Source organism: Gossypium hirsutum, chromosome A04 (genome assembly GCF_007990345.1).
Source record: "Gossypium hirsutum isolate 1008001.06 chromosome A04, Gossypium_hirsutum_v2.1, whole genome shotgun sequence".
In the NCBI taxonomy this organism is placed as follows: Eukaryota; Viridiplantae; Streptophyta; class Magnoliopsida; order Malvales; family Malvaceae; genus Gossypium; species Gossypium hirsutum.
The window spans coordinates 61303607-61329550 of record NC_053427.1 but is presented as its reverse complement, the minus strand read 5'-3'; the positions used below and the strand labels follow the sequence as shown (position 1 = coordinate 61329550).

At 32.7% G+C, this 25944-nt stretch overlaps 1 pseudogene; it reads right to left on the bottom strand.

Annotated features, from left to right (window-relative positions):
- Positions 1–4817: 4817 nt before the first annotated feature.
- LOC107948394 (pyruvate kinase 1, cytosolic-like) lies at positions 4818–7960 on the bottom strand (annotated as a pseudogene).
- Positions 7961–25944: the final 17984 nt, after the last annotated feature.

Here is a 25944-nt window from a genome sequence, read left to right as displayed (position 1 = left end):
CTTCCTGCACAAAAGTAGTTGAAGGTAAGGATCAAGGTTTGACATTTATGAAGTTGATACAAATTGTGGGGATATTATTGCAATAAAAAGAAAAGGAATTAAAAGAAAAAAAGAGTGTGTAGTGCATCTAGCAAAGGAAATAGAAAGGCCATTTGTTATGTTTTACTCCTGGAAAATTCAAAAACTTGCTGCAAAGAAAATGGGCATACAAATTGAAATCTATGGTGAAAGGGAACCAGACATCACACAGCATCCCTCATAAAACAAACATTGCATCTCAAAATGACCATTTATCCTAAAACGATACATTATGAACAAAACCTGCAGCATTTTTGCAGGCAAGAAAGCAAACTAAATTCTTGCAAACTAAACATAAGCTCAAATCAATTCAATCACAGCAACACTTCTATCTCATTATCCAGGTCCATGTATGTGCATGTTTATATCAAGGTTGAGTAATAAATAAGCCTTATGTTTGAAAAACAATGCTTGAAAGCATTTTATTGACTCAAAAGCTCTGGGGAACCAAATCAGCCCTGGCTTGGAAAAAGAAAAAAAAAATTGTCTTTCTTTGCAAGTATATGCTTCTACAGAAGTTTATCATACATGCCAACAATTTACACCATTTTGATGAAAATTTACAGCAAGAAGAATGCATCAAAATTCCTAAAGAAATCATGCATGCAAAGTAAACATAAAAATTAAATTACCCATACATGGGCATATTACATAACAGTTCAACAAAGACAAAGACTTACTCGATTTGGAGTAAAGATTTTAATTTGAAGGTTGTAATGAATTAAAAGAAGAAGGAAGATTTTAATTTTAGGGTTTTTTTAGAAAAATAAAGTTTAAGGTTTCATGGAAATGGAGGTTTGAATAAAGAGTTTAATTTTAGGGTTTCATTTCATACAAAACAGAGTTGGGGGCAGGGAGAATCAGAGAATAAGAAAAATAATTGGAAATTGGAATTGGCTACAGCTGGGGTATGGGGGGTTTGAATTGATTTGGATTTGTGGGAGGAATGGGTTTTGGGAAAATAATATTTTGGGCAAACGGGCTTGGGTTGGGGTGGGGAAAAAATAGGATAAAATAAATTAATAAAATATTTGGGCTTGGGTTTATAATTACTAAAAGCTTAAAATCTAAAAAAATTTAAAAATATAGTTTATATTCGGTTTATTCGAATTATTCGAGTTATTCGAATTCGAGAATTCAACTCGACTCGAACTCGAAATTCGAAAAAAAATTCGAGTTGATTCGATTAATTCGATTAACTCGATTAACTCGATTCGAATAATTCAAAATTCAAATTTTTTTTCGATTTTTTCGAATCGAATCGAATTTTGCTCACCCCTACCTGTAGGGAACTCCTTTTGATGTCCTGATTCTAGGGCCACACATCATGTATGTCGGGAAGTCACTGCTTTGCATGAGACCACACTATACTCAGGTAACTATTCTCTTCTTATAGGCGATGGGACCCCTATAAAAATATCGTGTGTTGGGAACTCTACTTTACCTACAAGGAGTAAGATTCTTCACTTGTCTAATATCTTATGCGTTCCAAGTATACGGAAGAATTTGATATCTGTTTCTCAGTTTGCCATGACAATAATGTCTTCTTTGAATTTCATCCAACTTATTGTGTTGTCAAGGACATCCTAACTTGGGAAATATTGTTGAGGGACCATACATATGACGGTCTTTATCATTTTTCTTTGGTCTCGCCTGGTCACTTTGTTGTTGCTCCTTCCGTACTTAACACTAGTCTTCATGCTCATAATATTGGTGATGATGTTTTTGCCATGTGGCATCAACGGCTCAGTCATCCGTCTGCCTTAGTTGTTAAAAATGTTCTTGATAAGTGTAAAATTGTTTCTCATAAATTTTGTCTTGATAATGTCTGTATTACTTGTCAAAAAGGAAAATCTCATAAGCTACCTTTTTTACACTCTTCTACTGAATATAAGGACATTTTTTATTTGGTTGCCTCTAATTTGTAGGGACCGGCTTCAGTTGCATGTGGTGTTAATCTGTATTATGTTTCGTTCATTGACATGCGGAGTCGATTTACTTGGGTATATCTAATTCAGCGCAAGTTTCAAGCTGTTGACTGTTTCATTCAGTTTCAAAAGATGGTCAAGAATCAGTTTGGGAAGGACATTAAGAGTTTTCAAAGTGATTGGGGAGGAGAGTATCGTGCTTTTACGTCTGTTCTGGCTAATCTTGGGATTCTACATCATCTGTCTTGTCCTCATACTTTTGAACAAAATGGAGTTGCTGAGCGAATACATCGTCATATTGTTGATACTGGCCTCACTCTTCTCGCACATGCCAATCTGCCCATGACTTACTGGGTTATGCTTTTTGTAGTGCGGTCTATCTCATTAGTTGTCTAACTACCCCTATTCTGAAAGGTCAGTCTCCCTATCAAGTGCTCTATCGTAATGAACCTACTTATGATTTTCGTATCTTTAACCATTTGTGAGTCATAAGTTGGGGTTTCGATCTCAACTGTATACATTCCTGGGGTATAGTTCTTAACATAAAGGTTATCATTGTCTTACACCATACGATAAAATCATTGTTTCTCGTCATGTTATATTTGATGAGCGATACTTCTTGTTTTCATCGTCTACTGTGGATCGTGCAGACAACAGTGAGTATGTTCCTACATATGTTCCTCTTGTTTGTCCTACTGTGTCTCACCCTTTTGCCACCGTCGGGAGCCCTACTAGCGTTCAAGTACCTACTCCTCAGTCTACTCCTCAATATAGTCCTATACCAGCAGACTCACTGGCTGAACTAGGGACTGCTCCATCCATAACTGGGTGTCATTCGCCTACTCCAGTCTTAGTTACTGAGCCGTCACCATCTGTTTCAGTGAGAAATACTCATAATATGATTACTTGATCCAAGGCTAGAATTTTTAAACCCAAAACTCTCTCTATTGAAGCTATTGCCTATGAACCATGCATGGTTGAGGAAGCTCTTGCTGATTCTGCATAAAGACCAGCTGTTCAAGTAGAGTATGATGCTCTCATAAACAATTCCACCTAGGAACTTGTTCCTCTTCCTTCTGGCCGCAAGGCAATAGGAGGTAAGTGGCTTTTTAAAATAAAAAAATCCTGATGGGACTATTGCTCGGCGTAAGGCTCAGTTGGTTGCAAAAGGATGTTGGCAGGTTCCTGGATGTGATTTCAAGGAAACATTCAGTCTTGTGGTCAAGCCTACTACTATTCGGACCATTCTTTTCGTTGCTGTCTCTCGTGGTTGGCAGATACGTCAGTCGATGTCGATAATGCCTTCTTGAATGGTGATCTCACCAATGAGGTATACATGCAACAACCTCTAGGATATGTTCAATTCGGTCCAAATGGCGAGAAATTGGTATGTCGTCTAATGAAAGCTTATACGGGTTGCGTCAAGCTCTTCAAGCTGGGTGTGATAAATTGAAGAAGTTTTTGGTCTCTACCAGATTTCTAGTATCCAAGTTTGATGTGTCTCTGTTTATTCGTGTCACAACTGAGTCTGTTCTCTATGTTCTAGACTATGTGTACGACATTATTGTTACAGGGAGTATGGCTGCTAGTATAACTAGTTTTATTCAGTTACTAGACAAAGAATTTTCACTCAAGGACATGGGGGACCTGCATTACTTCTTAGGTATTGAAGTTACTCAATCGCCTTTTGGAAGTTTGCATTTATGCTAGCGGAAGTACATCAGGGAGTTACTTGATAAAAGCATTTTGAATAATGCAAAAAGTGTTCACGCACTAATGATCAGTTCGTTAGCTTTGTCTAAAGATGACGGAGGTCGTCTTGCTGATCCTACAGAATATCGGAGTCTTGCTGGTGCACTTCAATATGTAGTTTTAACTCAACCAGATATTTCTTATACTGTAAATCGTGTATGTTAGTTCATGCATGCACCCACTACAGTACATTTTGTAGCCCTGAAACGAATTTTACGGTATTTGCGTAGGACCATAGATCATGGATTGATTTTTTGGCCATCCGATCGACTATCTCTCGTTGGTTATGCTGATGCCAACTGGGGATTGGATTTTGATGATCGCCGTTTTACAACTGAATATTACGTCTATTTTGGCCACACACCTATTTCTTGGTGTTCAAAAAAGCAACAGGTTGTGTCTCGGTTAATAGCTGAGGCTGAGTATAGAAGTTTGGCTGCTGCCGCTAGTGATGTCACGTGGTTAGTGTGTCTGTTGACGGAGCTTCAAATATCATCTGCTGATCTGCCTAATATTTGGTGTGGTAATTCTGGTGCGTAGCAGTTGCTGCAAATCCGGTTTTACACTCCAAGTTCAAACATGTTGAACTTGATCTATTTTTTGTTCATGAGAAAGTTACTCAAGACGCTATCGTTGTTGGTGAAGTTCCAGCTTGTGACCAAGTTGCTGACATCTTTACGAAACCATTGTCTGTTTCTTTGTTCGCTAGGTTTCAGAATTTGCTTCGGGCTTTACCCATCGAGAAGTTGGGTGAATGTTAATATATATGAGATAAGTCTGGTTGTTATAGTCAGTTACATTCTGGTATGTTGTTAGCTCCAGTGGTTAGCATTAGTTATCAACTTCTCAATGTATATAAGTATCCTTTCAGTACAGATTCATTCAAGTTGAGAAATAATAATAAGAAATATTTAGCCAATTGTTTTCTTTGTATTCATTAGTTCTCTACTGTTATCTTCATTCATTTGCTTACTCCTAACATGCAATTATAAGAAAATTGGACAATAAAAAGGATGGGTTTTAAGTCCTTTATTGTGAGTGGTGGCAATAACCATTAAATAATAGGAAAGATTTATATCTTTGTTAGAAAAAGTGTAAGTTCCCAAGTTGAATGAACAAGATAAGAAGTTTTTTTCATACATCAATGAATCTCGACTCAAATAGCATGTAATCATAAAGAATTTGAAATATATATATAAAAGAACGAAGTTGGAAACAATGTGCACAATATAGTAATATACCATCAAGAACAGCATTGGCAACATCAATTGCCTCAGCACGAGTTGGCCTCAAGTTCTCAGTCATACTGTCCACGACACGAGTGACAACCGCAGGTTTTCCAGCCATGTTACACTTAAAAAGGGCAGCTTTTTTGAAATAAGAACACCTGCAGAGAAAGGGAAGTTAATTAGCAATGAACTCTAACCAAGAATCCAAGACTACTAAAAAGCATTTATAATTGTATTTATAGTGTACAATTATACATGATTGAACAGACTGCATGATTTATTCAACAAAATATATTTTGAAAAAAGAAAGGTAATGCAACATACACATAGCCCTCTACAAATTGGATCGCTAGTATTTATATAAACCAGTTGCATATTTGATAATAAGGACTATAAGATCAGCAAGATTATTGCTGGTTCAGAGTTAAGACTGACCTTCTCAGGTGGGAGATCAATGCCCAAATTTCCACGGGAAAGAATGATACCGCTAGCTTCCTTTAGGATCTCATCAAATTGGTTTAATCCCTGAAAAATGAACAACATTAGTCACATTCTTTTTCACATTATGTGCAATCAAAACCTACATTTTCATATTCTCAGCAAATACAACTTATACACCTCTACATTCTCAATCTTCGCAAAAATTTGTGTCTGATAGAGGTCACCCAAATTTGAAAGGAACTTACTAGCCTACAAAGAAAATTGCAAGATCTATCAGAGAAGTGCAGAATTTTTTTTTCTAAAAAGAATCCGCATAAGGATAGACAAAAGTCTACTTACGTGGCGCATATCTTCTGCATTTCGTGTAAATGATAGTGAGAGGAAGTCGATTTTGTTTTGAACTCCCCAAGTACTTATAAACTGAAGCAAGTATTACCAGGTCACAAAAAGACTTGATGGGAAACATCAGGAAACAAGCTAAATCTTACTGAGAGAGAGGTTACTTTCTCCATTACTTTAATCATTAACAAGAAAAAATAAATGATAAATTCACTTTATTGTCTTTATCAGAAATGGTAGGCAAATCAAGAGATATTTGAGAGGCATACAGGGTGAACAATGACCCAGTCAATGTCACTGAGTTCTTTATCAGACAAACCACGTTATTTCCATTTACCTCTGTAACCTGTAGACAATTTAGGCAATGATAGCTTTTTAGGAATTTTTATGTAATGTTCAAATTGCATAGTTAATTAACCAACGAATAGGCAGCAAAAGTAACAGAAAAAGATCTCAACATAAATACAAAGACAACCACTCATATATCTGGTCTGGCTTTCCTTACCTCCAGCCACGCAGATATGGTTTCACTCCCAGTAAACAGGTACTGACCAATAAAATTAGTGTCTCCCTTCTTCACTGCCTGCAAAAAATCAGATTAAATGGTTTGTCATAAAGATTGCACAAAGAAACAAGGGAATCACCAGCAAATACAATTTCCTCTGAGCTAAATGAAAAAAAATTGTAATTAAATTTATCGTATTAAGAAGTTATAAGTATTTCACCAGACAATGCCTGCCTCTCAACCCCTAGAGAACGAAAATCTGTATATAAAGACATGAAGGTAAGATTAACGAAAACGCATAATGTTTTCCGAAGGGCAACAATGAAAGGCTCATGCAGGTGCTTTCTCAGAGCAAACAATATAAGATAAACAAAACGCAATGAGAAGTAGAGGACTAGCATTGAACCTTTGGCAATCCATCAAAATTGATAGGAAATAATTCTGAAGAGGCTTCTAATCCTTCATCGGATGTCAAAACAATAGTAGCATCCTCCTTAAGTGAGATGGCTTGCCCGCTTTTATTAACAACCTACAACTCAGGACCCGTAGTATCCAACATAGCCTGAAACTAGATAGAAATCACTTTATTTTCTTAAGTTTTTTCCTTTTCTGTTCATCATTTAAGTTTCATTATCCCCATGCAAGCAGTCAAAGAATAGTAACGAACAGCTACCAGACACACGGTCACAGTCAAAATTCTGGCAAAAAATGTCCTCAAGTAACATTAAAAAAAAAGAAGACATTTTTACAAGAGAAACATGACAAAAACATTCTGTTTTATACTGAATGCAAGTTTACACTAAAACGGACAATTTTCCATGGAAACTGAAAAAAGTTTTATAACTAATGTAAATCAACCAAAATATAAAGACTATACTATACCGCACAGAGCTTCTTAGTGAGTTTAACGACTGCCTTTAGATTTTCTAAAGTTTCCTGATGGTACTCCGGATCATGCCACGAGAAATCGAATCTAGCCACTGCTAAAAAAAAAAAAAACTTGGTTCCAAGTTCCAACTCCCAATAATACAGTAATTTACGCCAAAAAAATAAAACTATAGAAGAGAGGCAGCAAAAACAGTACCAGACATTCTAGCTTTAAGGCAACTGGAAATAACACCAACGGATTGAGAGTTGGGACCTAAAGTTCCCACAATCTTGGTCATTGCGGGGGAAAAACTCTGCCAAAGAAGATAAGAAACAAAATAGATTCAAATCTAGTGGGATTCAAACAACTAATAAGTCTAAAGCTTAAACAATTTGATTTGAAATGAAAGTGAAACTTACATCCTTGGATGGCTCCAGAATTGAAGCCATCCTGATTGGCTCTTCAAGAAGCAGATGACACGAATGCATTTTTTTTTTTGCCTATTAAAACACACAAAAAATCGATTTCGCTTGTACGCTACTTGTTCACAGAGAATCCTTTGATCAATAGCATCGGATTTGAGAGAGCGATGGGATATGTTTGGAGGTTGAAGCAGAGAAGATATGAGGTTTTCTGTAGTTATTGATGGAGGTTCAGAAAACCTGCCACCTTTTTTTAATTAAATATGATTGAGAGTTTATCTAAAGAAGCAAATGCAACTTCAATTTCAAACCAAGTGAGTAGGAAAATAACATAAAAGAGATCCCAAAATCCTATGCGCGTTGGGATTTTCACTTTGATTGGCCAGTCTTTTCACTTTCATTCCAGTACTGTGGCATCTTTTTTATAAAAATATCTAAAAATTTTGATTATTTATAAAAATGACTCACTTTGACAATTTTAAAAGAGGACTGACCTAACTTGCAAATAGACCAAAATTTTAAAAGCATTTAATTGGTGCTGTCAAGAGAAATGGTGCCACCCTTTTTTTTTTCATCCAATCTAAAAGGGTAATTACATCATCAGGTCACTGAACGTTTTATATAATTATACTTTAGCTCGGTAACACCAATACTTAAAAAAATAATATATTTTTTAAAATTTGAGGTGGTGACGCCAATGGTAATGGCGTCACCAACGTTTACTATTCAAAATGGACCATTTACGTACATAATTTTCAAAGTAGGTCATTTTCATAAATAATAAAAAAAATGAGTCATTTTTATAATAAAAAAAGCCCAAAACTCATCAAACATTTTCCTCTAAATTCATTTTTTCTTTTGAAAACTACAAATATATATTTTCAAAAAAAAAATCCTTCATAAATAATTTTATCTTTATATAAAAATTATCTTGAATTAAGCGTCATATAATAATTTTTCATTTAAAAAAAATTAAAAACATTAATATCAAATATTATAATGTTTAATATTAATGGTTAAATATAAAATTAGTACCCAAACTTATCCACTTCTTCCAGGTTGGTACTTATGAATTTTGTTTGTCCCAAATTGGTACTCGAACTTTTTTGCCGTCCACTATATTAGTACCCAAGTGTAACAGCCTGTTCTTGGGTCAAATCGAAACAGTAGTTTTGGGACCACAAATCTGAAGTAGAAATATTTATTTTATTATTTCTTTAAGGTCTATAGCATGATTGAATAATTATGTGAAAATTTCGTTAATAAATTTTATCGATTGAGTGCTCAATTTGACTAGAAGGACTAAATTGCAATAAGTGCAAAATTTGAGTTCTATAAGTTAAAGGTGTCTAATTGCTATGAAATTTTAAATTGGAGGTCCTTAAATGATAATTAGACCTTTATAATTTTAGGATGGACAAAAATGGACATGATTAGGTGAAATTTTAAAGTTATGCATTAAGGGTATTTTAGTAAATTGGTAAATAAAGACAAATTAACTAAATAAAAGTATCCATCTTCTTCAATTTAGTCCCCTATAGCCGAAATTCTCAAGAAGCCATAGCTAAGATTTTTGGCCAAGCTTTCAAGCTCAATTGTAAGTTCGTTTCTGTCCCGTTTTTAACGATTTTTACATTTTTGAGATCATTGTAACTTAATCTAGTTATTTCAAGGACTAATTTGAAAGAAATTTAAAGTATAAAATTTTACCCATGTTAAATATGTTTGTATTTTGATGTTTGATGGTAGAAAATACATGTTTGTTGTTAGTTAAACAACATTTGTAAAGTGATTTTCGATAAAAACGTCAAATAGGGACTTATTTGTAAAAGGTTATAAAATGTGCAAAAAAGTGTGAATAAATGAAAAATGTGGGTTGTTATGAGTACTAGTAATATTCGGCTAGGCTTGGGTTGTAATGGAATTGAAAGAAATTCATTTTACGAGCCTAGGGACTAAAACGTAAAATGTTAAAAATGTTAGGGGCAAAAATGTAATTTTTGCCATAATGTGATTTCGGACTGAATTGAATAGCTTGATGACTAAATAAGTTAAATATGGTATTATAGATCAATAGAAACGAAGTTCGGGTGAAGATCGGGAGAAAAATAAAATAATTGACGAATAGATCATTTTCATCGTTTTTGTAACTGAGGTAAGTTCGTATGTTAATAAGCTTTGTTAGAATTGTATTTTAAATGCTTTAATTTATGCATGAATTGTGAAATCGACTCTACGGACACATTTGACGACATCCTGGCAAGCGAGAAAGCAAATCGAACCATAAGAATAGATTAGGATAAAAATGACATGTCACTAGGGTTTTATAATATGTAATTCGGGTGCTGGTCCTGTACGTCCTACCGGTGGCTGAGTATACCGGCATATGTTGCAGTTACTTGACAGTTTGTGTGAGCAGCACCGTGTAACTACGTCTTAACTGACAGCTTGTGTGAGCACGCCCGTTGATGGCTTGAGAGCGAGCATATATGTGTTATGAGATAGAGGTAGCAATGGTTACATATGTGGCACCTTGTGTGCAAGATTTCTTGAATATCCGATATTATTATTTCGAGTCGTTCATTGGGCATATCAAAAATGAGAATAAGTATGAAACCATTACGAGTTGGTACAGATATGTGCACAAAACTTATGATTATTAAATTCGCGAAATGATAAACTCAAGGTAAGTTTATGATGGAATGATCTAGGGTTATGAGATTATGGTAAATTACATCGACTTATATTTATTACTTGAATGTTAAATGTATGGTAAGATTTGCTTATTTCTTTCATACGAGCTTACTAAGTTATATAGCTTACTCCGTTTTACTTTTCATGTTTTATAGTGTCACCAATCTAGCTCTGATTGGAGATCATCGGAGATCGCATCACACTATCAAACTGTCATTTTGGGTATCGATGATCTTAAACATTTTGAGTATACGGCATGTATAGGGACTTGGTCATTTTGTTGTATGTGTCAACATGATTTTGGTCAAATGTATTGGCTTGTAATAGTTAAAAGCTTGATTTTGTATTTGGCCATGTAAATTAGCTCATTTTGGTTAAATTGATTGTAAGCTTATATATATTTATACATATATGCATGTATGTGCCAATGCCCTTGATGATGTGGTTTATATTGATTTTCTAAATGTTGAATGCGGCTTAATGACTTGTTGTGAAATGGATGAGTTTGGTTCATTGGTATGCTAGAGTATCTTCATAAGTTAATACAAATTGAAAGTAGTCTTAGTGGTGTTAATGAATGTGAAATTGGTATATTTGATTTGGCATAATGAAATGTCTTGAGCATGATAGATGATGCTATTGCAATGACATGTGTTGACCATGATTGTGAATGTTTTGGTTGCCTAAGTATACCATGATTTATATCATTGAATTTGTGTATGTATATGTAGATGAGGGTAGAAAATGGCTTGGTAAATAGCCTTTATTTTATCCACACGGGTAGACACACGGGCGTGTGTCTAGGCCATGTCTATCGGCATGTGTTTTGGCCTTGTGTCCCCTGCACCTTAATTTTGAGAAACAGAATGCTCAGAATTGAGTACACGGGCAGAGACACGGGCGTGTGTCTCAACCGTGTGAGGGACACGGCTCCAGACATGGGCGTGTGAAGTCTGCCCCTATTTTATGAAAATTAATTTATCACACGGCCTAGCTCACGGGCGTGTGGCTTGGCCGTGTGACTTCAATTTTTTCATGCTTTGCAAAACAGAGAGTTACACGGGTTAGAGACATGGGAGTGTGTAACAACACGGCCTACCCACATGGGCGTGTCCCAAACCACACAGGCGTGTGACCCTTGTTTATAGCAAAAAATTTCTAAGTTTTGTAAAAATTTCCTGAGTTATCAGTTTAGTCCCAAACCACTTTCAAAGCATATTTTGGGCCTCGTAGGCTCGTATTAAGGACTTTATGATTGAATACAAATAGTTTTAATTTGGATGCAAATTTATGACTCGATTTGTATGTTCACTTTTGATGTAAGTCCGGTAATACCTCGTACCTTATTCTAGCGTTGAATACGGGTAAGGGGTGTTACACTAAGCCTAACAATGTTAGGTTTTTATGACATGGCAGCATTGTCCAATCACGCGGTGCCACGTGACATTCTATTTGCAACTATTTTTCTTTCTATTTTTTTTTGTTTTCCCTTTTTTTCTGTACTTTTTCTTTACTTCTTTTTCTACCCTACTTTTACCAACCGTTAGGCCACCGTCCAACCTTCTCTGATGAGCCACAGCATGCCAATCTTCTTCTCTATTGATTTTGTTCTTTGCAGAAATTTAAACATCGAATGTTGCTATCATTTGAGGAATTCTGTCAAGACCAGAATACAAATTTTAGGCTTTTAAAGCAAATTTCTTTGCTCCGTTAATGTCATTTGCTATGAACTTATTCTCAGCAAGCTCTTTAGTTCTAATAGCATTATCTTTATTACACTACATTTCCCTTTCCCAATGTTGCTCTCTAATAAAAGAGTCACTAACAGACAACTCTTAAATATCTTAGCCACCCTCAACTTAGACTATTTCTTATACTTTACAAAAAAAAAAAGAAAAGAAAAGAAAAGAGCCTAAAGCTTAATGAAAATCACCATACAAACATTGCCCAAAATCATCCAGGATAGGTGCAAACAATACAAGTCAAGTCCTTCATCAAAGATTAAAAATCAAAGTAAAAATTGGGTCAAATGCAATAAAATAAGAAATTTCTCATACACCACCCTAATGTCAAGACATCCTCCGATCTTTAACACTCCTTTTGGTCGTTGTCGTTAATACGACCTTTAGAAAGTAACCATGCCTAGAAAAGCTGGCATTTGTGTCTTTGTTCATCATTGGGTTGAATACTTAGGGGTTTGTGTTTTACAATAACATGTAGTTGTTGATAATGGCACTTTTTTTTTCGGGTTTTAAGTGAAGAGTGCGGTGAGCTTTTTGTCGCCGTGAGTGGCGGTCGGGATTCGAACCATTGGTGTTTGTTGTTGTATGTTTATCTTGTTTATTTGGTTTTCTTATTAGTTTCTTTGGATTTGCAGCTAGGAAAGCAATTTTTGTTACAACATTTACTGTCATTGGTGTGGTTAATAAGTTTCTTTCTATTTTGATCAATGTATTGATTTGGGATAAACATACTAGTCCAATTGGCTTAGTTTGTCTCATTTTCACATTGGCAAGTAGGCTTCTTTATAGCAATGGTGTAGAAATAGGGAAGAAGAAGTGGAAAAATGAAAACGGGATAAAATAAGGGAAAATGAAAAATGAAATAGCAGTCCACGTGGTGCTGCGCGATTGGCCAATACTGTCACGTCACCAAACAAGTAACGGCGTTAGAGGCAGGTACCAATTTAGTTGACGGAAAAAAAAAGCTAAGGTACCAATCTGGGACAAAAAAAACCATAAGTACTAATTTGGGAGAAGCGGATAAGTTTAGGTACTAAATTTAACCCTATTACTAACATACATATTTTCCTTAAAAATATATATTTAAGTATTTATGCCGATTGTGTAACCTCCCCAACTCGACCTAAACGTTAGGCCTGAATTCGGAAGATTACATCGGCCACTAAAATGGCCCAGTAAGTATACGGAGTTTTTAAAACAGTTATATTAAAACATTTGTTTATTTTTAAAAGAAAAATTAGTCTATTTTTAGGAACTCATGAGCTATCAAAACCCGATTTAGACTAACTTTCCTATATAACAATAACTTCATAAAAAAAACTTAGTTAATAACCAATTCGTTTATTACTCATAATTTATTTATAATTTAGTAGTAGAAAAGTTATATTTACTTAGTTTTAATAAAATCTATGTTTCATAAATAATTAATTAAACCCTTATTTCAACATTTAAAAAAATAAATTAAATGTCATGCATGCTATGATAAAAGAAAACCCAAATCCTACATCTCATGTCACAATTTAAAAATAAAGCATTACAGTCTCTGAAAAATAAATATATCAAATAATACATCTAAAGTATTTTAATAAATCAAAACCAAGCTAACACCCTCCGGATGTCTGCCTGCGTCCTAACATGTTGGGTTATTTGTAGAGATGGAAATAAAAAGGGGAGTAAGCTATGAAGCTCAGTGTGAGTTTAATCACAAAGAAATCAGTACAAACGATTAAGCATACAAAAATACGACACATAGAAATAATTTACAATAGCAATTTCAGAATATCAATATTTCAGATCATTCAACAATATCTGTATATATATGTCATTTTAGAAATCCCAGTTTTGTATGCACATTCTTAGTGAAAGTCATATAGTTTCAGTTTAACAGGAAAGATCCTACCTCACCACTACTATGGCACCCAAACCCAGTCGGGGCAGTCTGACCCGAATTTCGAATGTCACATTAACCACTGAAGTGACTCTCCATTTAAAACATCACAAAACACACTAATCAACCATGCACACCTTGCATTTGCAACACAAATCATAATAAAAATGAATCTAACAACATGCTCTCTATTCACATCATCAAAAACAAGCATATTAGTGTAGATTTAAGTCACCTACAAACCAGCCTTACTAAAAAAAAATCAACAACTCGCAACAACCTAGCGAGCATAGCTCGCGACCTACCCATGAACCCAACTCACGACTGGCCTTGCGAACCCCCTAGTTCGCGACCTAACTGGCGACCTAGCTCATATCTTTCTCTACGACCCCTAAAGTTCGATGAACACCCTAATGTTTGGCGAACCTAACTTCCTTGGTGAACTTGCAAGCTAACGTATCCATCGTCACTGGTGAACCTATCCCAATTTGGCGATCCCTACTAGTGAACTCTCATAGTTTTTAGCGAACACCCTCACTATCTAGAGAGCTACCTACCTTGGTGAAATCCCTAACTGGGCGAACACTAGTCTTGACGAACACTACGTGTTGTCGAACCCCCTATTGGTACTAGCAAGACCCTATACTTACGACCCCCTAGCTCACAGTACACTTGGTTAGCTCGAAGTACACTTGGTTAGTTCGCAGGTTTTATTTAATCATGTTCCACATTCATCTCATGCATCCTAAGTTGTTATTTTGATTTAAACATACAAGTGGTACAAAGGCATACCTTAATTTCCCGGCAATCTCCTTAACCTATATAAGCTTGTTAATTTATCAAATTAATATCAATCAACATGTATAAAATCCAAAAAGGCATGCACTCAACGAAGCAAATATAAAGTCCAAAGTCCAAATTATACAATCCGTAATGATCATTTACAACTCGTGAAAATTTATTTATAAGTCTAAGTAAAATTCTAATCCTATAGGATAGTTCCACATTGCCTTCTACTTTAAGGTTTGAAAACACGTCACATACTCGAAAGGATTTACCTTGAGTTGGATCACCAGGTTGCCACACTTCACCATATGTCGCACTAACTACTTATCTACAATGAACATGTAAGGATTGTGAGCTTATTGAAGCTCAATGAGTGCTTATGCATATAACACATATAAACATTTCATCATGCTAGCAATTAATCATGCTACAATAGTTCACATTATATACAATACTCATGCATATTATAGTGATATATTGGCAACTTGTGACTGTGAAACATATAAGTGGACTCTATCACCACACATTGGATAAACGAATCTCCTTATTCACTTTTGAATCAAAGAGCCTTACACATCTTCGATATAAGTGTAGCACGAATGTTCACACTCTCCAACACACTTCATGACTCATAGAGCCTTACGCATTTTTGGTGAATTGAGCTATGCTCTATATTCCCTTATCTCTCCAATGCATCTCTAGGCCACAATGCTCATCACAATAATAAGGGTGAGTACTCACAATCTTATGTCATGCCAACTATATCCAATGATTTCGAGAGGTCACAGTGTAAATATATCATTTTTATCACATTCACAATATTCAAATATAATAGGGATTGCAATATTGTTAAGCTCACACATGACAGTTTGCATTTAGTAGAGCTTACATTTTTTGCAAGGCTTGCACTACACATAGGTTCGCATAACATGGGTTCATTTTATGGCATGGCTCGCATACTTCAAATAGGTTCACACATACATATAGGTTCACATATAGCATATAGGTTCGCACATGCATCTAGGTTTGCATAAGACATCAGACTCGCCTAAAACATTTAAAAGCAAAGTCCGTATGTATCTCGTGAGGGTTCACACAATATATGGGCTCGCGCGTTATTAGGTTCACACATATATAAGCTCGTGTACCACATGTGACAGGGTTTGCATATATCATGTGTTAGGTTTCGCATATCATAGAGTTTGCACATACATATAGGCTCGCAAATACATATAGGTTCGCACATGTATATGGGCTTGCATAAGTGAGAAGGCTCGCACACACATCTAAATACAGTTCGCACACATGGTAACAGAATTCACAAGTCATAAGTAAGACTCACATAAGAATATAATAGTGCTTGCATGTTACATACAAGGGTCCGCGCATTTAATTAAGGGGTTTGCATACCTACTTGGCTTCCCTTAGCACACGAACTTGTGTTTAAGTGTGATATACCAAAACACTCGCTTGTGTCTCGCTGCTGATTGCCGAACCTATACCATCTTCTGCTTGCCCTTGTCCTTTCTTGTTGAGGCAGATTCACCACAATCAAAGGCTTCGCATAAAATATAAAAACACAGGTTACTTAGCATTCTAAACAGACAGAGTAACCACCTAACAACTTAACAACTCGCCACTCTCCTAAATCTGGTAAACTCCCCTTGCGTGACTTCAATATCTCAATTACTCTAATTAAACTCAATTAAATACTCACTTTTCACTTCCTAATATCATATTTAATGCCTAATTACAGATCTAGGTCTTTAATTTTACTCAATTTCATAAATTAACCTTTTTCGGAAAAATCATGTTTGTTTCAATCTCAAAGTAAAAAATCGTTCGATTCATACACTACCTTTAAATATTTGTTAAATCAAGTTTATAAACCTCTTAATCATGTTAAAATAAGTTGAAAATCATTCTAAAATCATCACATAGCCCTTTTATTATGAGATTCACCATTTTTATGCAAAATCAAACTTTAAAATCATAGATATTTTGTTTTCTTGCTTAGATCTATAAAAACACAAATTGAAATCACAATAATAAATGTTTAATCCACAAGAAATCATAATATTTACCTTTAATTCGAAGATCTCCATAAAATTGAATTAATTTAAACAAAAACGAGCTAAGTGTTGATGGAAAATTGAAAAAGAAAGAGTGAATTTCTTTTAAAATTTTGAAATGGTTGAAAATGTGGATGGAAGGGATGGTGGGTGTTCTTATATAGCCATCTAAATTTTAAATTTTGGGTTATTTACCCTAAAGGCCCTTTATATTTCCTCCCTTGTTCTGATAGCTCCTATTTCCATTAAATCTCTTAATCTACTCATTAGACCTTTTAATTTAACTAATTTTCTAATTTAACCCTCTATGTTTATTAACTCAACTATTGTTATTACCTAGTTAATTATTTTATTTTATTAATTTATAATCTCTACAACACTGAACTTGTTATCTCACTCAAGCCTAAGATTTAATTACCTGACTCTACTAAATTGGGTTTCGGGGTGTGACAACTACACACCATAATGGGAGTTTCCCTGAACTCCAACCACCTACACATCGGGTTGTGATTTAACCACCAATGATTTGTAGATAATGTAATGCCCCCACGCCCGAAACCGTCACCGAATTCGAGCTTGAGGGGTTACCGAACATAATTTATCAAATTAAGAACTTCAAATCATTTGTTTCTACATTCACAGCTTTCTAGCTACCCGCATCACAGTTACAAGAAAAATCATATCTCGATTTACGAAACTTGAAATCAAGATCCGTAAATTTTCCCTAAATCTAGACTCATATATATATTTACTAATTTTTTTCTAGAATTTTTGATTGGGCCAATTAGTACAGTTTATTAGTTAAAGTCTCCCCTGTTTTAGGGTTTGACTGCTCTGACATCTGTGTATTACGAATCAGATATCTCTCTATACAAAATTTCAATGACTACAAGGTTTGTTTCTATTAAAACTAGACTCAATAAAGAATCTGTACATATAAAGAATGACTTCTAATTATTTTTTTACAATTTATTATGAATTTTTAAAGTCAGAAAATAGGATCCAGAAATCACTCTGGCCCTGTTTCACAAGGTTTCAAATATCTCATAAAGTATAATTTATATGCCTGTTTTTTTTTATCCATATGAAAATAGACTCATTAAGCTTCAATTTCATAACTTTCTCATCATTTAATTCCATTTATACTATTTTTAGTGATTTTTCAAATTCATGTCATTGCTGCAGCAATATTCTGTTTTAAGGCAAATTTCATCTTTTCATGAGTTGTTATGAGCTAGATAACCTATTAAACTTCCATGATATCAAACATGATCTAAATTTAACCATCACCATGACTTATCAATATCAAACATTTTCTCAACCAATCATGGCCATATCATAAAATTATTTACACAAAATAAGTATATTGCTATACATGCCATACTTAAGTTTTACAAGCCATTTACTCAGATGAAAGTCCTTTGGATAGTGTGATCGAACCTTCGACCCATCCCGATTCTTGAGCTGGCTTGTTCAAAACTACAGTAAATAAAGAGGAGGGAGTAAGCATAAATGCTTAGTAAGCTCACATGCAAATAGCAAGTAACACAACTATATACGCAAACATAAAACATCATTTGCATAATCATCACCGAGACATTCATATCACATTTTCATTTATCATCTTACCATATTGTTATTATATCGAGTTTTCAACCCGAGGGTTAAGTACATACCTGTTCAAAGTATTCATTTCACAACACTTACCAATACATCCCTTTCATCTCGAGTATTCCTCCATTTGAGTAGAATTTTACCCGTTGAACACATCGGAATATAATTCGGATACATGGAAAGTTTGCACATAAGTGCCACATATGTAGCCAAGCTACCATGTAACCCGCCCATAAGTGAACTCGGATTCAACTCAACGAGCTCGGACGTTTGCATCCATAAGTGAACTCGGACTCAACTCAACGAGCTCGGATGCCTAGTTACATTTCACGAACTCGGACTCAACTCAACGAGTTCGGACATTCGCATCCATAAGTGAACTCGGACTCAACTCAACGAGTTCGGATGCTCAACCATCCTAGTGACATGTCACTTGTATCCTAATCTATTCCTAAGGTTCAAACGGGCTTTTTCCCTCGATCTCACATTTGCCGTCTTCCATGGAATATCGGAACCGATACTCGGTAGCAATTCATATTTATCAAGTAGTAAACATAATTTGCATATTACTCAATATTAACCACAAAGCATAATATTTCACGATTAAAAATCAGCATATCATATAATTAACATTAATAACTTAAAAATAACATTTATGCTACATTATTTACACATGAACTTACCTTGGTACCAAAATATAAAGATTTTGCAATTTAGTCCACAATCTTTTCTTTTCCTCGATCGCGACTTGAATCTCGTTTCTCTTGATCTATAATGCCAAATTAATCTTATTCAATACATACATTCATCAAAACAGCATTTAATACGAACTTTGGAAAAATTACACTTTTGCCCCTAAACTTTTGCATAATTACACTTTTGCCCCTAGGCTCGGGAATTAAACTTTATTCCTTATTCTTATGTTTTATAACTTGCTGATCATTTTTCCCTTCTATGGCAACATCAAATTCTTACTCTAACATATACTTGTGACTATTAGGTATTTTTGCCGATTAAGCCCTTTTACTCGTTTTCACTCAAAACCGAGTAGCACAAGTTGTCTAACATAATTTAAAACCCCATATTCTATCATAAAACATCAAAATACACAAATTTCACCTATGAGTATTTTTCCAAATATAAACCCTAGGTTGAATTATTGCTAACATACGCTTAATCGAGCTACCGGGATTCCAAAAACGTAAAGAACATTAAAAACGAGGCTTGGAATCACTTACTATGGAGCTTGGAAGCTTGAAACAAACCCTAACTATGGAGAACCCTTGAAATTTTGGCCTAATGAAGAAGATGGACAAAAATTGGCTTTTAATTTTGTTTTTAATTCATTTTAATAACTAAATGACCAAAATGCCCTTACTACTAAACTTTCCAAAAATTCCATCCATGTCCAATTTTTTCCATAGACTTAGAAATTGGTCAAGTTTCTATTTAAGACCTCCTAATTAATATTTCAATGAAATTTCATACTAAAAACTTCTAGAATACAAATTTTGCAACTTATTCGATTTAGTCCCTACTTTCAATTTAAACACTTTAGGCATAGAATTTCATCACGAAATTTTCACACAATCATGCAATCATATCATATTCATCAAAATAATTATAAAATAATTATTTCTATCTCAAATTTGTGGTTACGAAACCACTATTCCGATTAAGCCCTAATTCAGGATATTACAGATAAACTGCCAATGGTTGTGGACAAAGCAAAAATCTCGCAAATGGTTATGGATTGCACAACAGAGAACTCTCAGATTGAATCTGCCTCTGGTTGTGGATACACAGCAAATTTGCAGATAAATTGTCAATCTTCCTCTATTCATATCATCCCTCCCCATGCAATGTAGTGTGACATACTTATAATAGATCAAGACTATAGTAATTAATATGCTTACAATAAATCCAATCATCAGCAAAAAAAAAAAAACATGTTTTATCATGTATTCATTTTAATAATAACATAAGGCATACTGACCATAAAAAACGTAATACGAATGCATCAGGCATATATTTTTCACATGCCATGCATAATATAATAATTTAGATCATGATTTTCTATACTCATATTATCAGGGTTCAATGAAGAGAAATAAAGCTCTAAAAATAGCTTGGGCACTATTCAGGGACTAAAGTGAATAAATTATAAATTATGATCAAAATTTTGATACAAGGGACACACAACCATGTGGCTAGGCTGCTTGAAATGCTATAGACCGTGTGGAAGGGTTACACAGTCGTATGGCCAGGCCATGTAATAGACTGTGGCCGTGTGAAAATTGCAAAATTAAGCTACATGGGAGACACTGTCGTGTAGTAGGCCGTGTAAAGGGTTTATGATCGTGTGAAATTTGAACTATTCTAGGGTTTCAGAGGTACATGGCCGTATGGTCCACCCGTTTGGTCCATACACCCGTGTGGCCCTAATCTTAGTCACGATTTACCACAATTCACTTGTAAAAGAACACATACCTTTCACCGAAAGCCCGATCGACATCCCTCATGATCAAATCTTCCGATGCACCTAAAATGGGTCCTTCAAATGACATTTATACACGAGTTAATGATTGATTTCAAAATTTATCAAGATTATCAAAAGATTCAACAAGAGCTGAAAAATGGTTGTGTAATCAAATTATAAGTTTAACGTGTATAGGAGTTCTACAGAAATTCGAGTGTAAACACTAGGATTGAAATGTACTTACCAAACTTGGATGAAAAGAATCGGATGCTATCAATGACATAATCAACAATTGGTAGGGAAAACGATACAATCGAGAATTGATTTTAATTCAGGAAGCAAAAATAATTTCAGCAATGGAGAGAAATTATTATGCATAGAAGAAGATGAAAAAGAAAAGGGAGAAGAAATAGGGAAAAGAAAACAAAAAATTTGTTTGTTTGGAAAAGGAAGCAAGAATTCAAATGTAATTAGAAAAAGGGCTAAATACTTAAGGTTTTCAAACTTTAAGGAGTTGCATGGTAATTTTCTCTTGATGCCTAAAATAAAAAAATAAAAAAACAGATGGGAATGGAGTGGCTCAAACTCAGATATGCAAAGGGAAATGGGTGTGTTAACCATTAGGTCTAGGCCTATTTCTTATTTAATTTTTAAACCAAGCAGTATTTATTTTAGTATAGTTTTTATCATAGTTTGCTGAAAATTAAAAAAATAAAAATGGAAGAGGAGTAGCTTGAACTTAGGGCCTTTAGGAAGTGCTCTAACTATTTAACCATCAAACCTAAGTTATTTCTTGTTAATTATTTCAATTAACCTCCTATATTTTGGAGCGTGACATATTGAGTTATAACTCGATTGGCATTGATATTGTTGTCAGTGCAAGAGAACATGAGTTTGAGTGTGTTGAAGCGCATTATCCGCCTATTTAAGGGTTAAAGAGAGACTATGGGTAAACTTTATATCAAACAATTGGTAACAAATATAAATGCATTCATAAAGTTTTTGAGTTGCATTCATAAAGCTTTTGAGTGATCCATATGACAAAAGGTAAAATCCCATTAAACTATAATGATTAAATAAAATGGTTACTTACTACATGAAAAATAATACTTATAATTAGTTTTTAACAGGTTTACTTTTAATAATACTTATAATTAATGGTAATCCCATATTTTATTTTGTAATGTTGTTTAACTTAAATCTTGTAATTGGATATTAATAATTGTACAATTAAGGGTGTGCTTGTTCCATGAAAAATGATTTATAGAAAATACTTCTTCTTCTTCTTCTTTTTTTCCTTTTTTTACATTTTCCTATATTTTTGTTTCATGCAAAATAACTTGGTTAATAGAAAATTATTTACAACGAACAGAAAATAAGTCATCTTATCTATAAATTGACTTCCCTTCTTGAAAAACGTAAGCCATTTTTCAAAAAAAAAAAGAAAGATTCTTACGAGTAACTTGATTTTTATATAAAAATTAACTTCAATATAGACATGATCATGGGTCGGGCCAATAGAAAATTCTAGGCCCATTTTTTTATGTCCGAGCTTGGGCTCGGCTCAAAAAATGTACCTAAAATTTTGTCCAAGCATGACCTAGATAAAAAATGCTAAACTCGAGTCCAGCCCGACCTGTCGTATTAGATTTTTTTATATTATTTTTTATATAAAAACAAATTTAAAAATATAATACATCAAATGTAGTAAAAACATTAAAATAAATGTTTTCCAACAAATTGAATATACATTCAAAAAAATCTTTATACTTAAATAACACTAAGATAGTTGCAAATTAGTGAGCAAATGCCTCTAAGAATAAAACAAGAGTTATACAATATCCAAACAATAGCAACAAATTAGTAACAATATAATAGAAAAATAGCAGTAAAATAGCAACATGGGAAAATATTATGCAAATTTGGGCTCGGCCGAACCCGAATAAAAAAATCTTACATGAGACCTGACCCATTTAGAAACGAGCCTTATTTTTTATTCAAGCTCATTTTTCAGACCTATATTTTTGCCCGAACCCTTCCACTTTTCAGGTGGACCTTCGGGTCTAGGCAGGTGACCTAGCTCATGATCATGTCTACTTCAATCAAACCCAATATTATTATATTAATATTTTTTAAATTTAATTTAAAAAAATATTAAATATATATTTAAATATTTATACCAAATATTACATTTTTCAATACTATTGATATTCTGATTTTCAATATTATTAAAGATAAATGTTTATACATAATAATATAATAAATTAATAACAAAGTTAATACTATATTTTTATTTTAATAAAATTCCTTAATATTATAATTTTTTAATAATAAAAGCTACATTAATAATAATTTTAAATAATGTTCTTACTATTTTATTAAAAATATTTATATTAATATTTTACAATTTATGAATATTTAATAATATTTTTTAATAATATATATAAGTATTTACTTAAATCATACTTAACTTTATTCATCTCATTTATCTTCAATCAATTAGTGTCCACCCTCGTGTGTGTATATATATATGTATATATATATAATATAAGATTAACTTCAAATTAAGTCTTAATTACTCATTGTTTATGATTAAGACTCTAGAAGATACTAATTATTATAAAATAAATTTCAATTATTAAAATTAAATGCTTTTATAATATTTTGTAATAAATATATTTTAAATTGTATTTGTTTTATTAAAAATAACTTTTAAAAATAATTTTAAAAAATCTATAAAACAATAGAAAAATATTATTACAAAATTATCTAAATATAAAAAAAGAAAACTAATTGTAAAAAATTATTTTCCAAAAACCGTTGAGGGTAAAATTGTAAATAAAAATGAGAGATGTTATATGTTAAGCGAGGTAAAGAAGGCGAAAAATAAGGGCCACACTTTGATTTTATTTAAAATGGCAATCCTCTTTATTTGACTTGAAATTCAATTCGGTTGAATTTAAGTTATAATTGGAAATACACTTCAACATTTTAAACTTCCTCATTTGTAAGTCTTACCAACACACAAAATAATTTTTGAAGCTTCACTTAATTATTCACATTGCATTTACTATTTAAATTATGAAATTCTTAATTTTTATAATAATATTTTATTACATTTTGGAATTTTGAAAATAAATTATAATTTTTTTTAATTATGAAAAGTGCATATTTTAAATAAACTTAATTTAAGTATTTTTAATGCTTTCATATGTACAAATTACATCAATCACAAGTAATTTTTTTAATATATTATTTATCACTCATTATTTTTATTTTTAAATATGTAATGACGTAATTTTAAAAAAAAACTAGTAAGAAAATAAAAGACAAAAATCATAGAATTGTGTAACCAATCAAAGATTTGACATCGTTCAAGTCTCAAACCCAATGGGAGAAGAACACTCAAGATTCATTAACCAAGCTTAATTTAAATATTATATTCCTACTAGTTAATACATATTGTAATGAGTTGTATTTATTATTCATTAATGTTTGATTAAATATAATTATATGTCCCATCACTTTTTTTTTAAACAATTTCATTATAATTTCTCATCATATTTGTTTTTTTATGACACAATGTCTAAAACTACTCATAGTCCCTCCCCAACTCATAAATAGGAGGATAATGCGCTTTAACACACTTCAACCTACGCCTTCCTATATTAACAACAATGCTCATACTAATTGAACTAAGACTTAATCGACAATTATATATTACATCATTGATGTGTGTATAGTAATTTATATATATATAAGGTATAGATAGAATCATCTATTTGGTATGTCATGTGTACTCATGTTGCATGTTTGGAAAAATCATATACCATCTAGTTATTTGTACTGTTCATATTGCTTAAGTGTGTTTTTTTAAAAATAATTTTATTATAGATTTTGATTATATTTGGTTTGTTTTTTTTTAACAATGTTAAAACTACTCATAGTTCCCTCAAACTATAAATAGGAGGATAATGCGATTCAGCGCGCTTAAATCCTCATCCTCCTACGTTGACAACAATATTCATGCCAATCAAACTAAAACTCAATTGATAAAAATATTTATTTAGTTAAATTCCTCATCATTAAAATTATTTTTCAAATTTGCAAAATAAGTCAACATTTCAACATTAAGGAAATTTAGAAAATCGTTGTCAAATTTATTTGATGCAATTTCATTTAATGTTTTAATGTTGAAACCTCCTTTTAAAAAATGAGTGAATAAAAAATAATTTTTTTATAATAAATAAAAATATCACATTCTGACAAATTTTTAATTTTTAAAAGCTAATTCATCCGGTTAAATAAATTCATGTTTATTTTAATTTTAAAGAATCATAATTAAACATCCAAAGTCTGAACTCGTATTTCTAAAGTTGGAGACAACATATAATTAACAAGATACTGATTTCTGGACATTACAAGGATGTTATAACCTTCCTCTTACATAATTAACTCTCAAATCCAAACATATTTTACTTTGGGTTTTAAACACAAATCTAATAATTACCTTATTAAAAAAAATAAATTTTCTTTTTTAAAATGTGATTTTATTAATGCTCGATCACACCTAACAAATAGACCGGTGACAACTCTAGTGTTTTTAAAATTTTAAATTTTCATGTTTGCTCAACTATTTTTAAAACAACTCTTGGTCTAAATAAGGTTTCAACAGTATACATGTGAAGTATATGTACATATATATCTATTATTATTAAGCCCTTAATAGAGTTAGTATCACGGATAAATGAAGTACCAATTCAATTGAAAAATAATATTATACCCTTTTTATTAAATAATTACAAATATTATAATAATATTACTTTTATTTTTCATATTTTTATATAATATTTAAAAAAAAGAACTAAAAATAATACATCCAAGGACCGAATATGTATAAACAAATTTTTTATCAACCCACCAAAAATCAGTATTAAGTAAATTTAAAAAATATATATATATTTTTATGTAAATTTCCTTTCACCCACATTATAGTTGATCATTCATATTTAATATATTTTCTGGCATTCATGTTTAACAAATTATGCATAAATAATGACATATTATTACAATCATATAATTTTTTATGCCACAATTTTACTCTTAA